General features: G+C 47.4%; 1 protein-coding gene across 3 annotated transcripts in view; it reads left to right on the top strand.

Annotated features, from left to right (window-relative positions):
* The window catches only part of DOK5 (docking protein 5), a 148,731-nt gene that overhangs the window by 110,761 nt on the left and 16,183 nt on the right, over positions 1 to 21,787 (top strand). The gene's annotated exons all lie outside the window — the stretch shown is intronic.

Here is a 21,787-nt window from a genome sequence, read left to right on the forward strand (position 1 = left end):
TTGCGACCCCAAGGATATACAGTCCATGGAATTCTCCAGGCCAGAACACTGGAGTGGGTAACCGTTCCCTTCTCCAGGGGATCTTCCCAATCCAGGGATAGAACCCAGGTCTCCCGCATTGCAGGCAGATTCTTTACCAACTGAGCTATCAGAGAAGGCCATATGTACTTACAAGTGTAACAGAAGTTGTAATTTCAAAGGTGAGCAGTGGTCAGAGAAAAAATGTAAGTGAGAGAAGAGAGCTGAGAGGTAACGGGGGAAATATCAAAAGCTCACGACCAGACAGCTGTTGACATGAGGCCATGGTTTCTGTGCAGGAGAGTTCTTAATTTTTTTTTTTCCAAGTAAACTTTGAGTCTGTATAGTATCTTCCAGTTTATAAGTGTTGGAAGTTAATCCCAGCTAAAATCAACAGCAAAATCAGTAATACTTTGTAGGACCAAGAAAACCTATACAGACTTCATTCTGCCCACAGCGTGTGTTTGCTGTCTCTAGGGGGTAAACCTTCATAGTCATCAGTGTGCAGAGGCACCCAGGGACTGTGCCTCGTATGGAGAATTGTGATTCATCAGTTTCTTCTTTAGGAACAGTAAATTTACAAAATCTGAAATGAATGTGCAACAGCTAAATAACACAACTCATGAATTGTGACTGCAAACACGTGCATAGACGGTCACATCTGGGAAAGAAATCTGCAGAACCAAGAGGAACTGTGTTGGCATGGGAAGGTTAGGGCAATTTGAAAAGTCTGATTTAACCATGTGAGGTGGTTGGATTTAAAGAGGGGGAAGGCGTGCCATAATATGATCTGTCCCAAAGCAGCCAGGGATTATTCCCAAATGACTTATGCGTGCCATGATGTGGGATGTTAGAGCTGGGGTCAGCAAATCTTTAATACAGGCTGAGATAGCAGTGTTTCAGGCTTTCTGGATGAAGATGGGCTCTGCTGCAGCTCTTTCCTGTGCCGCTGGAGAGCACGTGCAAGCATAGGCCGTGTGGGTTCAAGTGGACATGGCTGTGTTCCGAAGGAAACTTTTAGTAACGGACAGTGAAATTCAGAGTTCACTTGATTTTCACATATCATGAAATAGTCTTCTGATTTCCCCCTCAACCATGTAGAAATGTTCCTTCTGAACTAATAGAGTCTTGGTATCCAGTTTCCCATATTCTTCCCAATTCTGGATATTGCAGTAGAGGTGGGTAAATGCAAGGATGGATGGATAGAAAGAAAAAGGAAGAAGGAAGGAAAGAAGAAAAGAAGGAAGAATTCAAGTCGTTTTGAACACACAGGGCAGTGTGCCACTGCATTAAAACTGTGAGCTACTCAAGATGCCTTTAAATGTCTGAAGAAGGTTTTTTTTTAAGATTACCTTTTTGTAAAGCCATCAATTAGCATAAATCTGTCTGTACTTGAAAGGGAGGTTCTGCACGCACATGTGTTTCCATTTGTAACCGCCTCATTACTTCCACTAAAAATTAATCAGGAATATGAGTAATTCATTCAGATCATCCCTTTGCAAATTTAACTGTAATATAATGTTGTTTGCTCTTAATTTGCTGTATGCTTAACAAGCTCTATGAAATGAATGTGATTTTAAAAGTAAAAACATCCTGTTTTAAATGGAAGTGAGTAAACTTCAAAATGGGATCTGAATCTCAAGGGAGTTAAAACTGGGGATTGCAGAATGCTTAAAAATCAACATCCTTGAATCGATCTCTGATTAGGGGAGAAAAGAGATACCGTGCTAAAATGAAACAAATTGGGATGATACTATTACACTTCAGTTCGTCTGCATTTTCTGATCACTGGGAGAGGGGCCCAAGATTGGGTGTATTTTGACTAGGGATTGCCACTGTGCCGCTACTGGCTGGCATCTCTGAGATAGTCAAGGTCATAAGCGGAGAAAGATGTTGAAGCTAATATCATTAGGCAGCCCTGAACCTAAATCTAAACGACAGTTTGCTGCTGCTGTTGTAAAACTCCCAGGACAGAATGCTTTACCCGTGACAGTTTGAAATTGCAGGCTTGTGTGAATGGTGTGAATCAGACTTATGACCCTGAATCCCAGAAGTCATAAAGGAGAGACGTGTGAGTCAGATGATCATAATTATTTTTATTTTATTATCATTACAGTTATTACTGTGATGGGCTGAATGATGGCTCCCTGAGGATCTTCCACATCTTAATCCCTGGAGCCTTTGAGCATTATCTTCTATGACAAAAGGGACTTTGCAGCTGTGATTCGGTTAAAGCTCCTGAGACGGGAGATTGGGCAGGATCGTTCCAGTGGGCCCGGTGTTATCACAAGGTCCCCGTAAGAAGGAAACGAGGAGTCGGAGTTGGACCGAAGTGCCGTGGCCGTGAAGGCAGAGGCACGCAGAGGCGTTTGCAGAGTCTCCCCTGACGGTCATGGAGACGGAGGAGCTGGGCCCAAAGGTCGGCGGTGACCTCTAGAAATTAGAATAAGGAAGGAAATGGACCCTCTCCTGGAACCTCCAAAAGTGACCAGGACAGCGGACACCATGAGTTTACCCCAGAGAATCCTGTCTCAGACTTCCAGCCTCTAGATCCATGTAGCCATATGTCTGTGTTGTTTTCATCCCAAGTTGTCACAGCAGATGCGGTGCCCCTCGATCACCCTCCCCCGTCCACGGGGAGAGTGTCCTCCACGAAACCCCGCCTGGCACTGGAGGCGGCGGCTGCAGAAGCTGAGATGGGGGCGGGACCCACTCACAAGCTCACGGTGGTGGTTATCAGTGCAAGTTAATTCCCTGGGGCTGAGAATTTAAGAGCCCTGGTTTCCTGCTGGCTGGTGGACGAAGGCCGCCCTAGCTCCCAAAAGCTGCCCTCCGTTTCTTGCCATCTTCCCACTTGTTTCACCAAAGCCAGCAAGAAAGACTTTCCTTCACAACGAGGGCCACGATCCTCTGTGTCCCAGTCGTGGCTGTGACATCCATCACCCCATCATAGGCTGTTGGTTGGAAGCGAGTCACACGTGCTACCAAAGGTCGAGGTAGGGGACCCCACAAGAGTGTGCACATGTGGAGGGGAGATTGGGGGCCCCTTACTGACTCCACACGGGCGTCACCAGAGGGTCGACACAAAAACCAGATTGATGATGCTCTTTGCAGCCAAAGATGGAGAAGCTCTATATAGTCAGCAAAAACAAGACTGGGAGCTGACTGTGGCTCAAATCATGAACTCCTTATTGCCAAATTCAGACTTAAATTGAAGAAAGTAGGGAAAACCACTAGACCATTCACGTATGACCTAAATCAAATCCCTTATGATTATACAGTGGAAATGAGAAATAGATTGAAGGGACTAGGTCTGATAGAGTGCCTGATGAACTATGGACAGAGGTTTGTAACATTGTACAGCAGACAGGGATCAAGGCCATCCTCAAGAAAAAGAAATGCAAAAGAGCAAAATTGCTGTCTGGGGAGTCCTTACAAATAGCTGTGAACAGAAAGGATGTGAAAACAAAGGAGAAAAGGAAAGATTCACCCATTTGATGCAGAGTTCCAAAGAATAGCAAGGAGAGATAAGAAAGCCTTCCTCAGTGATCAGTGCAAAGAAACAGAGGAAAACAATAGAATGGGAAAGACTAGAGAGCTCTTCAAGAAAATGAGAGATACCAAGGGAACATTTCATGAAAAAATGGGCTCGATAAAGGAGAGAAATGGTATGGGACCTAACAGAAGCAGAAGATATTAAGAAGAGATGGCAAGAAAACGATCTTCACAACCCAGATAATCATGATGGTGTGATCACTCACCTAGAGCTGGTTCCAAATAGAAAAAGGAGTACGTCAAGGCTGTATATTGTCACCCTGCTTATTTAACTTCTATGCAGAGTACATCATGAGAAACGCTGGGCTGGAGGAAGCACAAGCTGGAGTCAAGATTGCCGGGAGAAATCTCAATAACCTCAGATATGCAGATGACACCACCTTTATGGCAGAAAGGGAAGAGGAACTAAAAAGCCTCTTGATCAAAGTGAAAGAGGAGAGTGAAGAAGTTGGCTTAAAGCTCAACATTCAGAAAACGAAGATCATGGCATCCAGTCCCATCACTCCATGGGAAATAGAGGGAGAAACAGTGGAAACAGTGTCAGACTTTATTTTTTTGGGCTCCAAAATCACTGCAGATGGTGATTGCAGCCATGAAATTAAAAGACGCGTCCTCCTTGAAAGAAAAGTTATGACCAAACTAGATACCATATTCAAAAGCAGAGACATTACTGTGCCGACTAAGGTCCATCTAGTCAAGGCTATGGTTTTTCCTGTGGTCATGTATGGATGTGAGAGTTGGACTTCGAAGAAGGCTGAGCGCCAAAGAATTGATGCTTTTGAACTGTGGTGTTGGAGAAGACTCTTGAGAGTCCCTTGCATCCAAGCAGTCCATTCTGAAGGAGATCAGCCCTGGGATTACTTTGGAAGGAATGATGCTAAAGCTGAAACTCCAGTACTTTGGCCACCTCATGCGAAGAGCTGACTCATTGGAAAGGACTTTGATGCTGGGAGGGATTGGGGGCAGGAAGAGAAGGGGACGACCGAGGATGAGATGGCTGGATGGCATCACGGACTCGATGGACGCGAGTCTGGGGAACTCCGGGAGTTGGTGATGGACAGGGAGGCCTGGCGTGCTGCGATTCATGGGGTCACAAAGAGTCGGACACGACTGAGCGACTGAACTGAACTGAACTGAACTCTGGTATTATTCCCTGGAAAATCCCATGGACGGGAGCCTAGTGGTCCACAGTCCTTGGGATCAAAAATGATCCGGACAGGATGTAGCAACAGCAACAGTCCGCTGTTATGTGCTGTAGGATATAGCGGTAATCGACAGGTAAAGCCCCTGATCCCACGGGACTTATCATTCAAGGGAGAATTATTCATGACCCTTGACCTGGAAGCAATCTGTCCAGATGCTATAGATGAGAAAACATGCTCACAGTGGTGAGGTCACTTGCCTGCAGCTTTGGAGCTCATTGCTGCTGGAGCCAGGAATGCAGGATCTTTTCTGTGGTTCTTTTTTAAATTTCTTGTTTTATATTGGAGTCTAGCTGATTCACGATGTTGTGATACTTTCAGGTGGTCAGCAGGGCGACTCAGCCATATGCACACATGTATCCATTCTCCCAGACCGGGTGAGAGGGGAGTTTGTGTGGTTCTTTTTTTTTTTTTCCTTCTTTCTTTTTATTTATTTATTTATTTATTTTTAATTTTAATTTTTACTTTATTTTACTTTACAATACTGTAATGGTTTTGCCATACATTGACATGAATCCACCACGGGTGTACATTCATTCCCAAACATGAACCCCCCTCCCACCTCGCTCCCCATAACATCTCTCTGGGTCATCACCGTGCACCAGCCCCAAGCATGCTGTATCTTGCGTCGGACATAGACTGGCGATTCAATTCTTACATGATAGTATACATGTTACAATGCCATTCTCCCAAATCATCCCACCCTCTCCCTCTCCCTCTGAGTCCAAAAGTCCACTACACACATCTATGTCTTTTTTGCTGTCTTGCATACAGGGTCATCATTGCCATCTTTCTAAATTCCATATATATGTGTTAGTATACTGTATTGGTGTTTTTCTTTCTGGCTTACTTCACTCTGTATAATCGGCTCCAGTTTCATCCATCTCATCAGAACTGATTCAAATGTATTCTTTTTAATGGCTGAGTAATACTCCATTGTGTATATGTACCACAGCTTTCTTATCCATTCATCTGCTGATGAACATCTAGGTTGTTTCCATGTCCTGGCTATTATAAACAGTGCTGCGATGAACATTGGGGTACATGTGTCTCTTTCAATTCTGGTTTCCTCGGTATGTATGCCCAGCAGTGGGATTGCTGGGTCATAAGGTAGTTCTATTTGCAATTTTTTAAGGAATCTCCACACTGTTCTCCAAAGTGGCTGTACTAGTTTGCATTCCCACCAACAGTGTAGGAGGGTTCCCTTTTCTCCACACCCTCTCCAGCATTTATTGCTTGCAGATTTTTGGATCGCAGCCATTCTGACTGGTGTGAAGTGGTACCTCATTGTGGTTTTGATTTGCATTTCTCTGATAATGAGTGATGTTGAGCATCTTTTCATGTGTTTGTTAGCCATCCGTATGTCTTCTTTGGAGAAATATCTATTTAGTTCTTTGGCCCATTTTTTGATTGGGTCATTTATTTTTCTGGAATTGAGCTGCATAAGTTGCTTGTATATTTTTGAGATTAGTTGTTTGTCAGTTGCTTCATTTGCTATTATTTTCTCCCATTCAGAAGGCTGTCTTTTCACCTTGCTTATAGTTTCCTTTGTTGTGCAGAAGCTTTTAATTTTAATTAGATCCCATCTGTTTATTTTTGCTTTTATTTCCAGTATTCTGGGAGGTGGATCCTAGAGGATCCTGCTGTGATTTATGTCAGAGAGTGTTTTGCCTACGTTCTCCTCTAGGAGTTTTATAGTTTCTGGTCTTACATTTAGATCTTTAATCCATTTTGAGTTTATTTTTGTGAATGGTGTTAGAAAGTGATCTAGTTTCATTCTTTTACAAGTGGTTGACCAGTTTTCCCAGCACCACTTGTTAAAGAGATTGTCTTTACTCCATTGTATATTCTTGCCTCCTTTGTCAAAGATAAGGTGTCCATATGTGTGTGGATTTATCTCTGGGCTTTCTATTTTGTTCCATTGATCTATATTTCTGTCTTTGTGCCAGTACCATATTGTCTTGATGACTGTGGCTTTGTAGTAGAGCCTGAAGTCAGGCAAGTTGATTCCTCCAGTTCCATTCTTCTTTCTCAAGATTGCTTTGGCTATTCGAGGTTTTTTGTATTTCCATACAAATCTTGAAATTATTTGTTCTAGTTCTGTGAAAAATATGGCTGGTAGCTTGATAGGGATTGCATTGAATTTGTAAATTGCTTTGGGTAGTATACTCATTTTCACTATATTGATTCTTCCTATCCATGAAGATGGTATATTTCTCCATCTATTAGTGTCCTCTTTGATTTCTTTCATCAGTGTTTTATAGTTTTCTATATATAGGTCTTTAGTTTCTTTAGGTAGATATATTCCTAAGTATTTTATTCTTTTCGTTGCAATGGTGAATGGAATTGTTTCCTTATTTTCTTTTTCTACTTTCTCATTATTAGTGTATAGGAATGCAAGGGATTTCTGAGTGTTGATTTTATATCCTGCAACTTTACTATATTCATTGATTAGCTCTAGTAATTTTCTGGTGGAGTCTTTAGGGTTTTCTATGTAGAGGATCATGTCATCTGCAAACAGTGAAAGTTTTACTTCTTCTTTTCCAATTTGGATTCCTTTTATTTCTTTTTCTGCTCTGATTGCTGTGGTCAAAACTTCCAGAACTACATTTGTGTGGTTCTTAACAGTCTGCCTGCGGCCACAATGGCCTTACTCTCCAGAGGGTTTTAAAGCCCTTCTGTTTCTCTTCTATCCACGCTATCGTAGCATTTTCAAACTACCCTGAATGTCAGAGTGCCTTTCAGAAATGCGTATCAACTTAGAGTACATCCTAAAAAAAATCCCTGTTACGGCAAACCCGGTTTCTTTTGGTATTTCTGGCACCAGAGGGGCATCGTGTTCCTTGTGACTCTCCCCCTTCTGCTTGTGAGTCCAGCATGCTCTGATTCACTCTAAGGGTGGCGCGGAGGAGGGTGGGTGGTTCGGGGAGGACTGACCGGTGATGAGATGGGGCTGCCGGAGCTGTTTGCTCGAGAGCCGGCAGCTGCCTCACTGGAGCAGCGACAGGAAGACTCCGTGGGGGCACTTTGGAACTTCCCTGAGCGGCCGGCTATTTTTGCCACCTTGGAGATAAGTGCTGTGAGAGTCTAATTTTGGAGCAAGGAGTGGCAGTGTGTGGGACGTCCCTCATTCCTCGACCCGGGCTGTCATCTTTAGAATTTCCTTCTAGGCGAGAGGGACAGGGTGGAGAGTGATGGGGATCTGGCGGCTCCCTGTGTGGCTGCAGGTTTGGCCTCCCCTGGGGGTGACTTTGAGGCCCTGTCTCCCCCTTCCTTTGCAGCCCTGACTGTGCCCCCAGGCTTGTGAGTTTAATCCCAGCTGTTTCTGTGTTCCCTCTTTTTTCGTTTGCTTGTTTACCTGAAATTTATTTCCATGTTTAGTTTTGCAAATAAAATTTGATAATGAATTTGTAGAATTCAAGTGGAACTGTGTTACAGTTCTGCAACCCAAAGTTATATTCAGCCTCATTTAAAAAATTATAGTCAGCACATTAAAAAAAAATAACGGATGATATCAAAGAAAGCATAGAATCAACTTCACTACTTCTCAGACTAAAAGACCCTTACCTGCTTGGATTTTTATGTGTATGAACACCCTTTTCACAACTTTGTCCCTATTCTTCTATCCACAAAAAAAAAAAAAAAAAATCAGTTTTTGCCTCTTTTTGTGTTTATAGACTCTGGTTAATTGGGTTAACTTACAGATTCTTTTTTTTTTTTTTAATTTCTTTTAGCATACTACTTAAAGTGGTTATCAACTTTTTTCCATTAATATTAATTATAGCTCAAAAACATTTTATCAAACACCAATCTACTGCTTGCAAAGTAGATCTTACAGAGGACATAAAATAAATTGTGAAAAAATCTTTTGCATCTTTAAAGAAGCTTGGATTTAGATTAGTTATGAATTTAAACCCTTGAAAACATGCAAGAGTATAATCCTGTGATTATACTGCCCTAGTCCCCTTAGAGGGCAGTTTGTCCCTCTGATCAGGATTAAACGGACCAGAATTGGATTCAGGGACTCCCCGGTGGCCCCGTGGTTAAGACTCCGTGCTTCCACTGGAGGGGTCACAGGGTCAGTCACTGGTCCTGGACGTTCCACATGCCGTGAGGTGCAGCTAAAACAATGAGAACTTCAGGCGTCTCTTTACTCAGCAACAGAACTTCCAGGACCTTACTCTAAAACCACACCAGCAGAAGCAAAGGTAGGCGGGCACACCTGGAGGGAGTCACACCTGTTTCCTTACATCCCTCTGTTTACCACATTTGCTGAGCCCTGCTGTCCACGAGGTGCTGAGGACGTGATTAGAGAAGATGGAGCTCCCACTCTTGGGAGCTGGTGTGTGAGTGACAGAAGCGTCACCCCAGAGGGAGCCTGGGTGCACCGTGGGCCGTGGTGTCAACAGGAGCTCAGTGAGGCCGCTGAGCAGTCGTGGGTGGTGACCCCGTGCGTGTGAAGCACTTGGGTGAGGAGGGGCAGGGCAGCAGGCAGAGTGGGCGCACTCGTTCTCACCTGGACAGACTCGTTCTCACCTGGACAGACTCGTTCTCACCCTCACCCTCACACGTGCTTTGTGAGCCCTGAGAGTGAACTTGTGGCGGGAGACTAGCGTCCCGGGTTGTGTTGGTTACCTTTGGCGAGCGGGACTGTGACTCGAGGGTCTGGGAGGGGGCTTTAAGATCAATATTCCACTGTATGTTTTTCTCTAACATTAATTTTTTTAAACTGGCTACACAATTTTTTAAGTTTATTCCTTCCGGCTCTGCTGGCCCTGTTGCCGAGAGGGCTTTGTCACTACTTGCGGCGAGCGGGCAGCTGTGAGCGTGGCGGCTCTGAGCGTGGTGTGGGGGCTTCTTTGCAGAGCGCAGTCTCTAGGACACACGTGCCTCTGTAGTTGCAACTCCAGGCGCTGGGCACAAGCTCAACAGCTGTGACAGCCGGGCTTAGTTGCTCCTCGGCTTGGGGGATCTTCCTGGGCCAGGGATCGAACCCTTGTCTCCTGCATTGGCAGGAGGGTGCTTTATCACCAAGGTAGCACCATGATTATTTTATAGAAACAGTAGTTGGGCTTCTGGCCTGGGCAGACTGAGCTGATACACCGGTGAGAAAGAGGAGGGGCTTTCCCACTTAAATGCATAGCAGAGCTTGGTAAGAAAGAACAGGCTTTGAAAGCTTGGCAGGGACGTTTTCAGGTGCTAGAAATGTGGTCTCCATCAAGGGATGAGATGATCTTTGTGGAGCAGTTTGTGCCTGAGCTGAGTTTTCGGATGAACGAGAGGTAGCTGTGAGCTACTGTTGCTGGTGATAACGGTGACTCTGATGTTCACTGAGAAGTTACTTTGTGCCGGGAACTCTGCCGAGCACTAGACATCTATTAACATCTTACCTTGGCTCCACTGACGGTGGGTACTGTCATCCCATTTTTATAGGTAAGGAGTTTGAAGCCTGGACACAGACTGAAATGATGGTGCCAAGATTTAAACCCAGGTGTTGCTAGCTCCAGTATCTACAGGTTAGCTACTGGGCTCTTCTTAGCGAAAATTAAAATTTTTTTTTCTCCGAATTCATTTATTTAAAGATAGAATGCAGCTTATTGAAATCATGGAACACAGAATCAACACAGAATAAAGTTGTGGAATTGAATTGTTATATTTCATTTATATTAATAAATATATTTAAAAGAGCAAATGTAGCTTTTAAGATTTACTAAGTTACTAATAGCACAAGTAACTAAGAGTTTCTAAGAGTGATACTGCTTGATTTTCAAGTTGAAAGATAATAATGATATTTCAACTAGATGGCAGCAAATGCAAAAGCATGTTTTGAGCTATCATGTAGCACATGTGAGGCGCCAGGCACTGCGGGCTCCGTGGTGCAGAATCTGCCTGCCCATGTGGGAGATGCATGCCGCGCGGGCTTCAGTAATCGAGGCGCGCAGGCTCGGTGGTCACGGCGCACGGGATCTTCCTGGAACAGGGATGGAACCTGTGTCTGCTTGATTGGCAGGCAGATTCTTTACCACTGAGCCACCAGGGAAGCCTGCTTTAGTTTTTATAGTCCTGTCTTCCTCTTGTCTCAGTAACCAGACTGTGGGCCTCTGTGTCGCCATCATCTCAGGGCTTGGCACAGGGTTCACTGAAGTTTTGCTGAATGAACAAAAGAGGGTCAAATAGACGATTTTATGAGCACAGAGAAAAAGAGCAACGAAGCCAGAATCCCAAATCCCATCTCCCCCCCAATGCCAAAACACAGTCAGGCTCCAAGTGAGTCTGCTCTGAGAGGCTGCTCGAAACAGTCCCAGAGGGTATCAGTTTCCCTGCACAGGTGGGGAGAGAGTTTGCTCAGCAAGGAGGCATGAACCATTACCGGAAGCGAAAGGAGGGCTCATTCTGTTTTATGCGCACGGCCGAGAATTCAGAGGGCTCTCAGAAAACGGATGCAAATCACTTTCCTTCCTTGAAATAACCGTTAGAGCGCAGCTGGAGCTCACCAAAATGCTGGATTTGGAAACTTGCCCCAAACGCTGGATTCCACTAATGGGTTTCTTTATCAAAGCCGCGGGCGACAGTGCGGCGTTGTCTCAGCCGCAGCTCTGCTGGCCCCGTGGCGTCGCGGCTGCGCTTTCCCTCCGCGGCCTTGCTCTCTGGCTCACTCCTGTTCTCTCCCTCTCTTCTGTAACACTCGAGGAGTAAGCCTCTGTCCACGCTCTTTCCTTCACAGCTCAGTCATATTCTGTGATGTCTCAGTAGCGTTTCGATGGTGGGAATACCTCGATTTTGCTCCAAGAATTAGAACAAGGGAAAGAGCTGGAGAAAGCGGAGACAGCTCTTTGAGTGGTTCCTGCCAAACACCCGGCAGAGCTGGTCAGGCTTGGCGTCTAGGGGAGTAGGTTTCATTAGAAAGCCCAGGTTGACCACCTGTTTCGTAGACAGTCGATTTCCAGCTGAGAGAAGCGCCCTGGGAGAGTCCCTGCGAGCTTCTGTCCCTCAAGCCCCCGGGGGCCTTCCCAGCACCCTGCGCCTCCTCCGGACAGCTCTCGTTTCTCTAAGCTCTGGAGCTTTCATTTTCGTAGTAAAATGTATTTCCAAACTTCTGTGAACAGAATATGAGCCCGTCCCTTAAGGTCTCCATGACATCCTCAGCACTTCTCAGGAAAGGCACAGGATTCCGCTCTGGACCTCGGCTCTGGAGGAGAAGGCCAGGTCTGACGTGCTGGCCGGCGTCCTTCCCAACCCTGGGTCCGTGGGCAGGTCATGTCACCACCTTGACCGTCTGTCCCCCCTCCTGTGAAAAAGAAGGCTGTATTAGTACACACATTACTGCGGGGGTTAAAGCTGAGATTTGCCAACATGGTGGCTGCACCTACCAAATACAAGTCAACCCGAGTTGTTCATGCTGACTTGGAGAGTGAATGAACTCTACTCCAACAAATTTTTAAACTTTTTTTTGGAATATAATTACTTTACAATCTTGTGTTAATTTCTTCTCTACAACGAAGTGAATCCGCTCTACGTAGGGTGCGATCCCTGGGTCGGGAAGATCCCCTGGAGGAGGGCATGGCTACCCACTCCAGTATTCTTGCCTGGAGAATCCCATGAACAGAGGAGCCTGGCAGGCTACAGTCCATGTGGTCGCAGAGAGTTGGCATGACCGAGGGACTAAGCGCGCACATCCCCTCCCTCCTGAGCCTCCCCCCAGCCCTCCCCACCCCCTGGGTCGCCACAGAGCCCAGGCTGAGCGCCGTGTGCTGGGCAGCAGGGGGACTACGTGCTGGGCAGCAGGGGGACTAAGCGCGCACACCCCCTCCCTTCTGAGCCTCCCCCTCCCGTCCCTACCCCCTGGGTCGCCACAGAGCCCAGGCTGAGCTCCCCGTGCTGGGCAGCAGCAGCCCACTAGCTGCCTGTTTTACACCTGGGAGTGTTTATATGTCGGTTCTACTCTCCCATTTCATCTCATCTAAACTTTTTTAAAAAGGACCTCTTGGGATAAAGCAGAACCTCTTAGCAGCCTGCTGGGGTGGAGGTGGGGCGCGCCTCCCCCTGGAGAGCCGTCCTCTCTGGACACATCGTTTTCATGGGAACCGTGAGCAAGAGAACCAAATGCTGTTCAGCAGGTGGAAACACAACACGCAGCAGGACGTTGACCGAGCCAGAGAGGCTGAGGCTGCGACTGACGGGAAGCGAGGGCGGCTGCTCATCTGCTGCCTGGGCCACACGCTCAGCCGAGCCAGCCGGCGCGTCTGTCGGCGACTCGGTCATTCAGCTCTTTTACCAAGAGCCTGCTGCGTACAGATCACGCCCTGTGCAGGGTGGGTGAGCGCAGAGAGGGAGGCTTCTCCTTCAGGGAAGGAGAGCTCTGATCGCACGTGGGTCTGCTCTCTTCTCGGAGAAGGCAGTGGCACCCCACTCCGGTACTCTTGCCGGGAAAATCCCATGGACGGAGGAGCCTGGTGGGCTGCAGTCCATGGGGTCGCTAAGAGTCGGGCACAACTGAGCGACCTCACTTTCAGTTTTCACTTTCATGCATTGGAGAAGGAAATGGCAACCCACTCCAGTGTTCTTGCCTGGAGAATCCCAGGGCCGGGGGAGCCTGGTGGGCTGCCGTCTGTGGGGTTGCACAGACTCGGACACAACTGAAGGGACTTAGCAGCAGCAGCAGCTGCTCTCCTCTGTTGAGGAAGCGGCGCCGTTGTGTGAGCAGACAGTGATGGGATCCTGGCTGGGCTTTGAGCTACCTTCCTGGCCATTTACTGTACAAGGCGGAAAAGGCAGCCCACTGCGGCATTCTTGCCGGGAAAGGTCCGTGGACAGAGGAGCCTGGCAGTTTACAGTCCCTGGGCTCACAGCGTCGGATACGACTCGGCGAATAAGCATGCACACACACACCTGGGGAACAAAAGATCTGTGCTTGATGTATTTTTAATTTCCAGCCCCCAGCAGAGTGAATGGCTATACATGATGCCCAGGGGATAGAAATGCATGCCGTGAGGGAGTGCATGAATCAAAGCGCCAAGGGCAGAATTCGCTGAAAGCGGTGAGGGGAGGCCGGGTGCAGGCAGGGGTGCGTTCGTGGAAAACCGCGTTCGGAGGCTTCAGCTCACGGAGGGACAGTTAAAGTTGGAATGAGCAGCTCCATCTGTGGTGCGGCTTTATTTTGTTTAATTTTCAAACTGTCCTTGGAGACGGGGGTTGGTTTTTGAATCCTATTTATCTTTATGTAAGTACACGTAGGGAAAATGTAAGTAACTGCAAAAATATGAGCATATAGATGCTGTGTGCTGTTTCTGATTTTCCTTTTTATTATTGGTGAGCATGCCCCTCTCCCCTCTTTAGCAACTCCTGAACCTTAAAGGCGTGTCCTTTTCCATGCTTTCCTCTGTACTCACGTCGTGCTATGTAGAAATCTGTACAGACACCCAGAAGATTACATACACACTTAGATACCTACACAAGATATGAGTCTCTGGGGGTCCTTGTTGGTTTTATAGAATCACGATCATTTCACGCATTTAAAAAACTGCACGCTGGTTTTCTCACCCATTAATAAATACTTCATGGGAATAGTTCAAAGTCATGTAGCATACGTCTGACTCGGGTTGGCAAACCATGGCTGATGAGCAAAATCTAGTCTGTGCCTGTTTTCATGAGTACGGTTTTATTAGAACACGGCCGCCCCCCTCCATTTTTATATTGTCACAGCTGCTTCCGCATGGAAACAAAGGAGGGGGTTCTTAGCCACCGCAGAGACTGGATAACCTGCAGAGCCAAAGGCCGTTAATATCTGGCCTTGACAGAATAGTTGGTCAACCTTGGTTTCTTTCATTCTTTTTAATGGAATGCATTTTATTGGCAATACGATCAGGTCCATTTCACAGAGGGAAACGGAGGCTCCATGGCTCACAGTCAGCAAGTGAAGAGCCAGGACGGGACCAGGAAGCCCAGGATGTGTGTCGGTGGAACTAAAGGGCAGAAGGATGTGTGGAGGCTCCGGTAGGAGAGAGAGGGTGTCTAGGGCCCAAGTGTGAGTGTGGCTGTGGTCTGGGTGGAGGTGAGAGGTGAGGGAGCAGGAGAGGGGGCCCTGGGGTCGTGGTTCCCACCTTCCGTGGGAAGCAGAGTCACCGAGAAGGCTCACCAAGCCCCCGGAGGGTGGGCTCCACCCGCAGGTTCCTGAGGGTCTGGGTGACGCGCTGGGATTGGGGTGTCTAACAAGTTCCCAAGTGATGCTGACGCTGGCCAGGGACCACACTTCGAGAACAATGACTCTACAGTGACTGAGAATTTGGCTCCTTGGTCCCTGGAAGAAATGACAGGGGAGCTAGAGAGCGCACAGTGTGTGACCGCGAGCTTTGATACCCTTTATTCCCACAAAAACCCACAGGCGGACCCACATCAGTGATCGTTCAGTGAGCATCCATGATGCTGAGAACACAGGGGCCACTGCGGGCATAACTGCCTGCCGGTCTTCACGTGCTTCTCAGCAGGATGTGTTCATGGGGTTTCATTGTTTCCGAAAGCAAGAGCATGTGGTTACGCTCTTGCTGGAGAAAGCTGCCTCCTTTTAAGACCTCTTTCCTCTGCTAGCAGGGGAGTGCACCTGTCCAACAGGTGGAGGAAAGATGCGTGTGAGAACCTCTCTGCGGACCTGTGTACACCCTGAGGACGACTTACCCCTTCTCATCAACCTGCAGTGATTACAGGACTTGCCCCACAATGATCACAAAACTCGTTCAACAGCATCTGCAGCTCCGTTCCAGAGGGTTTGGTTACCAGCACTTAGCACAGCAATTAGCATTTTAAGCGGTTTGTATTGATTAAATGAAGGTGCTTTATTAAGCACAGAGAATCCCAAAGAACTCAACAAATGTAGTTATCTCAATGAATTACTCCCAGCACGGAGCCATACACGATTTATTTGCTAGCACTTTACAAGGGTGTTTGATACACCTTAGAAATACAGATTTATCAAACTGGGTAGATAGATCGCATGCTACACAAATACGTGCCTGATTTTTATGTCTTAAAAAATATTGTCTAAGACTGTTGTTCTCTTTTAAAAGAGACATTTGATCTGGATTTTGTAGGAATAAACTTAACAATTTAAGGATTCTGTTCAAAACATGTTTACTGTTCATGAGGTGTTTGGAGTACTTCTCTCTGGTTAGAAATTTTAAATTATGTTTAAGCTTTGTTGGGAGCTCTTCTCTAGACTCCTTTCAATTTCTCCTTGGTTTCATTTTCTAGTGTCATCTGGAGAGGATCAAGGGGGTTAGGGTTGGGGAGGAAAGGACCTATAAAATGACAGTGTGTGAAGTGGGAAGACATTTCTTCCCTACAGGCTTGTTCTTGCAAGAGTCGGGGGGACTTAAACATCACTCAGTGCTTTATTCATAGTTTCAACATTCTTTAAACTAATGCACGGAATGGTATGCAGTGGAGGGTGGGAGCTATGATTTCTCTTGAGACTTCAAAAGCAGGCTTAAAAGATTTGATTCGTATGTGATAGGAAATGCAAATGGTTCAAAAGGATGCACCGTGTGTAACCAGCCTCTTTCCCACGCTTAAACTGAACTGAATGCCTCTTAGGTCCCCAATTTACTTTCCTGGAAGTGAACACTTACCAGCCTCATTTGCATCCTTCCAGAACATTGTATCACTTAATAGATACAAATGTATCTATTTATTAATAAGTTCATTCATTTTGCAAGCACCACACCCTCTTAGGAAGCAGGAGTATGGCAGAGAATAAGAAAGAGTCCTTGTCTTCAGAGAGTTTGCTCCTTATTATGGGGTGATGTGGAGAAGGCAATGGCACCCCACTCCGGTACTCTTGCCTGGAAAATCCCATGGATGGAGGAGCCTGGTGGGCTGCAGTCCATGGGGTCGTTAAGAGTTGGACACGACTGAGCGACTTTGCTTTCACTTTTCACTTTCATGCATTGGAGAAGGAAATGGCAACCCACTCCAGTGTTCTTGCCTGGAGAATCCCAGGGCCGGGGGAGCCTGGTGGGCTGCTGTCTGTGGGGCCGCACAGACTCGGACGCAACTGAAGCGACTTAGCAGCAGCAGCAGCTGCGTGGGGTGATGAGATGACCATCAATAGATAATAAATGAAACTGTATCAAGAGCTGGTGAATGCCCTGGAGATGGCAGTGTAAAGGGGGAGAGAAGAAGGGGGTTGTTGCTCTGATGAAGCCAGACTCTAGCAGAGAGAGGAGGGAAAGAGAAGTGGAAATTTCCAAGGGCCAGTTGTTCTGGGCAGAGGGGACCGTACTCACAGAGGTGCCGAGACAGCTCTGTTCTTTGCTTGTTCAAGTCCAAAGCCATGACTTTGAAACATGAATGAGAAGAGGGCTATGACGTGTTGTCCAGAAACAAGTAGGTGCCATGTCCTAAAGGACCTTGCAGTTGTGGCCCAGACTTTGGCTTCTGTGTGGGGTCAGTTGGGAAATCACGGGAGGGTTCTGAGTAATGGTCCAGTAAGCTGTCTTTACTATTGAAGGGGGCACTCTGGCAGCTGTTTGGGAAAGACTGGGGATGAATGAGGCAAGAGTACAAGGAAGAAGCAACCTAGGGACTGGTTCCATCATCGAGGCGTCCAGGAGAGCTCTAAGGATGTGGATCGGATGGTGGGGGGGTGGGGAGCAGGTGGGAAGTGGACACTGGGTATGCTCTGAAGAACAGGGTTTGCTGATGGCTGGACTCTCAAGTAGGATAGGGCGTAAGCAAGGTACTCCTGAGGGTTTCTCTTCTTTAAACAGAGCAGTGGGTCAAATGGAAGAAGCATTTGCCCCGAAGGGGAAGAGCTGCAGAGAGCTGAGCCTGGGAGACGATGCTTTGGGTTTGTGTGTGTTCAGTGAGAGACTAGCTCTCCTGGGTCCCTGGTGGCTCAGATGGGAAAGCACCTACCTGCCATGCAGGAGACCTAGGTTCCATCGCTGGGTCAGAGCCTGCTGGACATCTGGTGGAGGTGGGGAGCAGGCTGTGAAATACAGGACTCTGAGGTTTCAGGGAGAGATCGGAGTTACAGACACACGTTTGAGAATCATCAGAGTGGATTGATGGTATTTAAACCAGCCCCAGGGATGAGTTCTCCCCACAAACATGCATACATGAGCGACTGCAGCCCTTTGAGTTTGGAGTCGTTTCACATCGCTTCAGAAAAGGTCTACCTTTTGCTTTTCAATGGCTCACCTATTAGTCGGTTGCATACGTATACATATGTGAAGATGAGACTGCTTTGTTTAAAAGTAAAAGCAAAATTACAAACTCATTTACTTTCCTGAGGTTAGCCACATTTTAAAGTAATTTTTTAGTCAGTCTGAGATTCAGCTTGACATGTAAATTAAAATTAAACTTTTAAAATATTAAAAATACTGGTCACTGGAATAATAGAAATTACAGTTAGCCGGGAAAAACATTATAAAAGGAGATTTGGTCACAGTTTAGCTCCTCCGTCTTATCTGGTAAATTAAAAATGGTTAGGAAAATGAACAAGTAAAGTATAGTGCCACCAAAGTACGGTCCTATTGTGCAGAGATTAAAATGACAGCAGAGAAGACGGCAGTATTTGGGACCATCAGGGGACATTTACGATGTACGGGGTGGAAGAAGAGGACCACGTAACACTGCGTGCACTACCCTACATTCAGTCTTTCGTTCATGCCCGACTCTTTTCGACCCTATGGGCTGTGGCCCGCCAGGCTTCTCTGTCCATGAGATTTCCCAGGCAAGAACACTGGAGTGGGTTGCCATTCCCTTCTCCAGGGGATCTTCCCGACCCCAGAGATCAAACCCAGAATTCATGCATTGCAGGCAGATTCTTCACTGTCTGAGCCACCAGGGAAGCCCCATTAATGACTAAAGGAGGTTAAATAACCAGCCTGGAACCATTATGAGCGGCAGATCCAGACTGCAGTCCCAGTTTCCTGGCTCTGGAGTTTGGCTCTTAACACAGTGGAGAACTTTTCCCCCAGATTGATTGATCCAAAGTGGATGAATAACATAGGACATGCATGCACGCCTGCATACTCAGTCCTGTCCAACTCTTAATAAGACCCCATGGACTGAAGGGCGCTCTCCTGTCCTTGGGATTTTCCTGGCAAGAATACTGGAGTCGGTGGTCATTTCCTCCTCCAGGGGATCTTCCTGACCCAGGGATCAAACCCGAATCTTCTGCATGTCCCTCATTTATCACTGAGCCTCAAGGGACGCACTGACATAGGACACTGGTTCTCAAAGTGTGCTCCCTGGGCCAGGACCAACTGAATTATCTGGAAACGTGGGGAAAATGCAAATCCCCCTTTTACAGTGAGGATGGGGGCCAGGAATCTGCATTCTAAGGAACCCTCCAGGTGATTCTTGTTAAAGTTGGAGAACTCAGGATGGCTGACCCAGGGACCAGAAAGCATGGGTAGAGTCTATTCCCAAATGTGATTTCCACAGGAGGCAAGTAGGCAGGAGGTGACGGCATCGTTCAGGAGGCCCGGTGGAGACTGACCGTGAGTTGCGGGGCAGTGTTGCTGGTGCAGCTGGGTTTGGGTGGGATGAGAGACAGACACTGAGATGCAGGTTTCTTTTAGAACCTCGTTTTGCTTTTTCTCTCTTGGACTGAGTCGTTCCTTCTGATTCAACTTTGCCCACATGTTGTGCTTAAAATACCCAGAGAAAGTAAGTTCTTTATATATACATCCCTAAACTGAGGCTACTACCAGAATCAGAGGAGCTTTGGAAGCCTCTCAAGCCAAGCAGACACTCGGCGTCCATGTAGCTGTGACTCACAGCACAGCCTTATTGTCAACATCGTGTCCCTGGGCAGCGACTTCAAGGCACAGTTGAGAGAGTGGAAATCATGGGTGGTTTGTGCACGCAGGGTGGCCACTGGCAGAGACCCCACGGCAGTTAACTGGAAGGCACAGCCCGATGGGACTTTAAGAGGCTGATGAGGAGGGGGTTGGGGCTTGAAGTCGTGTTTTGTGATGACTTGTGCGGCTTCTGCACGGCTCCAGGACAATGCCGCAGACGCAGCATGTGAGCATCCTTGCGATAGCTCAAGGCGGCAGTTACCTCCTGTTGTACTGTTCAGTTCTGCAGAACCCACCGCTTCATTGTAAAAACAGACGGAGTCCAGGGAAGGACGACCTGGTGATGTGTGTCGTGTTGTGGCCAAGTCTTGCCCACTGCCCTGCCCCCTGGTCTCAGGCTCATAAAAGGGGCTCGTGGGCAACAGGGAAGTGTATGCCAGGCCAAGGGATGGTGCGGGACCAAAATGGTGGCTGGCACACAGTGGTCCTTAGAGGGCTTTCTCTTCCAAGAGGGTGGCTACGATTTGCCTATTATTAGGAGAAAAAGGGAGAAGGCAATGGCACCCCACTCCAGTACTCTTGCCTGGAAAACCCCATGGACAGAGGAGCCTGGTGGGCTGCAGTCCGTGGAGTCGCTAAGAGCTAGACATGACTGAGCGACTTCACTTTCACTTTTCACATTCATGCATTGGAGAAGGAAACGGCACCCCACTCCAGTGTTCTTGCCTGGAGAATCCCAGGGACGGGGGAGCCTGGTGGGCTGCCGTCTATGGGGTCGCACAGGGTTGGACACGACTGAAGCGACTCAGCAGCAGCAGCAGGAGTAAAAGGGCCTTGACAGTGAGCACTTTCCTCAGTGTGAGTTTTGGGAGGTTTTTTAAAAGAATCTGTGTTGTTGACTGTGATAGCAATGGGGGACCACGTTTTGGCCCGTTGTTCCTCAAGTTTAAATGTTACTTCTGCTGTGACTGTTTGGCTGGTGGTGCTGGTGGTGGTTGTTCAGCCTCTGAATCACATCTGACTCTTTGTAACTCATGGTCTGTAGCCCACCAGACTCCCCTGTCCATGGCATTTGCATGCCAGAATACTGGAGTGCGTTGCCGTTTCCCTATCCTGACCCAGAGATCGAACCCCCGACTCCTATATCGGCAGGTGGATTCTTTATCACTGAGCCGCCTGGGAAGCGGTTTGACCTTTGACCAGAAGTAGCCACCAGCTGCCTCATTACATCGTGCTTCATGGAGAGAAATAGTCCACATACTGCTGTCTGATTTTGCCGAGGACACAGCTAGATTGAGGCGTGGTTCACGTACCATACGACCAGTTCAGTTCAGCGCAGGCGCTCAGCCGTGTCCGACTCTCTGCGACCCCATGACTCGCAGCACGCCAGGCCTCCCTGTCCATCACCAACTCCGGGAGTTCACTCAGACTCGCGTCCATCGTCGGTGATGCCATCCAGCCATCTCATCCTCTGTCATCCCCTTCTCCTCCTGCCCCCAATCCCTCCCAGCAGCAGAGTCTTTTCCAATGAGTCAACTCTTCGCATGAGGTGGCCAAAGTACTGGAGTTTTAGCTTTAGCATCATTCCTTCCAAAGAAATCCCAGGGCTGATCTCCTTCAGAATGGACTGGTTGGATCTCCTTGCAGTCCAAGGGACTCTCAAGAGTCTTCTCCAACACCACAGTTCAAAAGCATCAATTCTTCGGTGCTCAGCCTTCTTCACAGTCCAACTCTCACATCCATACATGACCACAGGAAAAACCATAGCCTTGACTAGACGGACCTTAGTCGGCAAAGTAATGTCTCTGCTTTTGAATATACTATCTAGGTTGGTCATAACTTTTCTTCCAAGGAGGAAGTGTCTTTTAATTTCATGGCTGCAATCACCGTCTGCAGTGATTTTGGAGCCCCCCCAACAATAAAGTCTGACACTGTTTCCACTGTTTCCCCATCTATTTCCCATGAAGTGATGGGACCAGATGCCATGATCTTCGTTTTCTGAATGTTGAGCTTTAGGCCAACTTTTTCGCTCTCCTCTTTCACTTTCATCAAGAGGCTTTTCAGCTCCTCTTCACTTTCTGCCATAAGGGTGGTGTCATCTGCATACACCCATTTAAACCATACAATCCAGTGGCGTTAATATAGTCATGGAGTTGTGAAAACATCAACACAGTCAGCTCCTGAACACTTCCGTCACCCAGGGAGAAG

The sequence above is a fragment of the Budorcas taxicolor genome, chromosome 13 (genome assembly GCF_023091745.1).
Source record: "Budorcas taxicolor isolate Tak-1 chromosome 13, Takin1.1, whole genome shotgun sequence".
NCBI lineage: Eukaryota > Metazoa > Chordata > Mammalia > Artiodactyla > Bovidae > Budorcas > Budorcas taxicolor.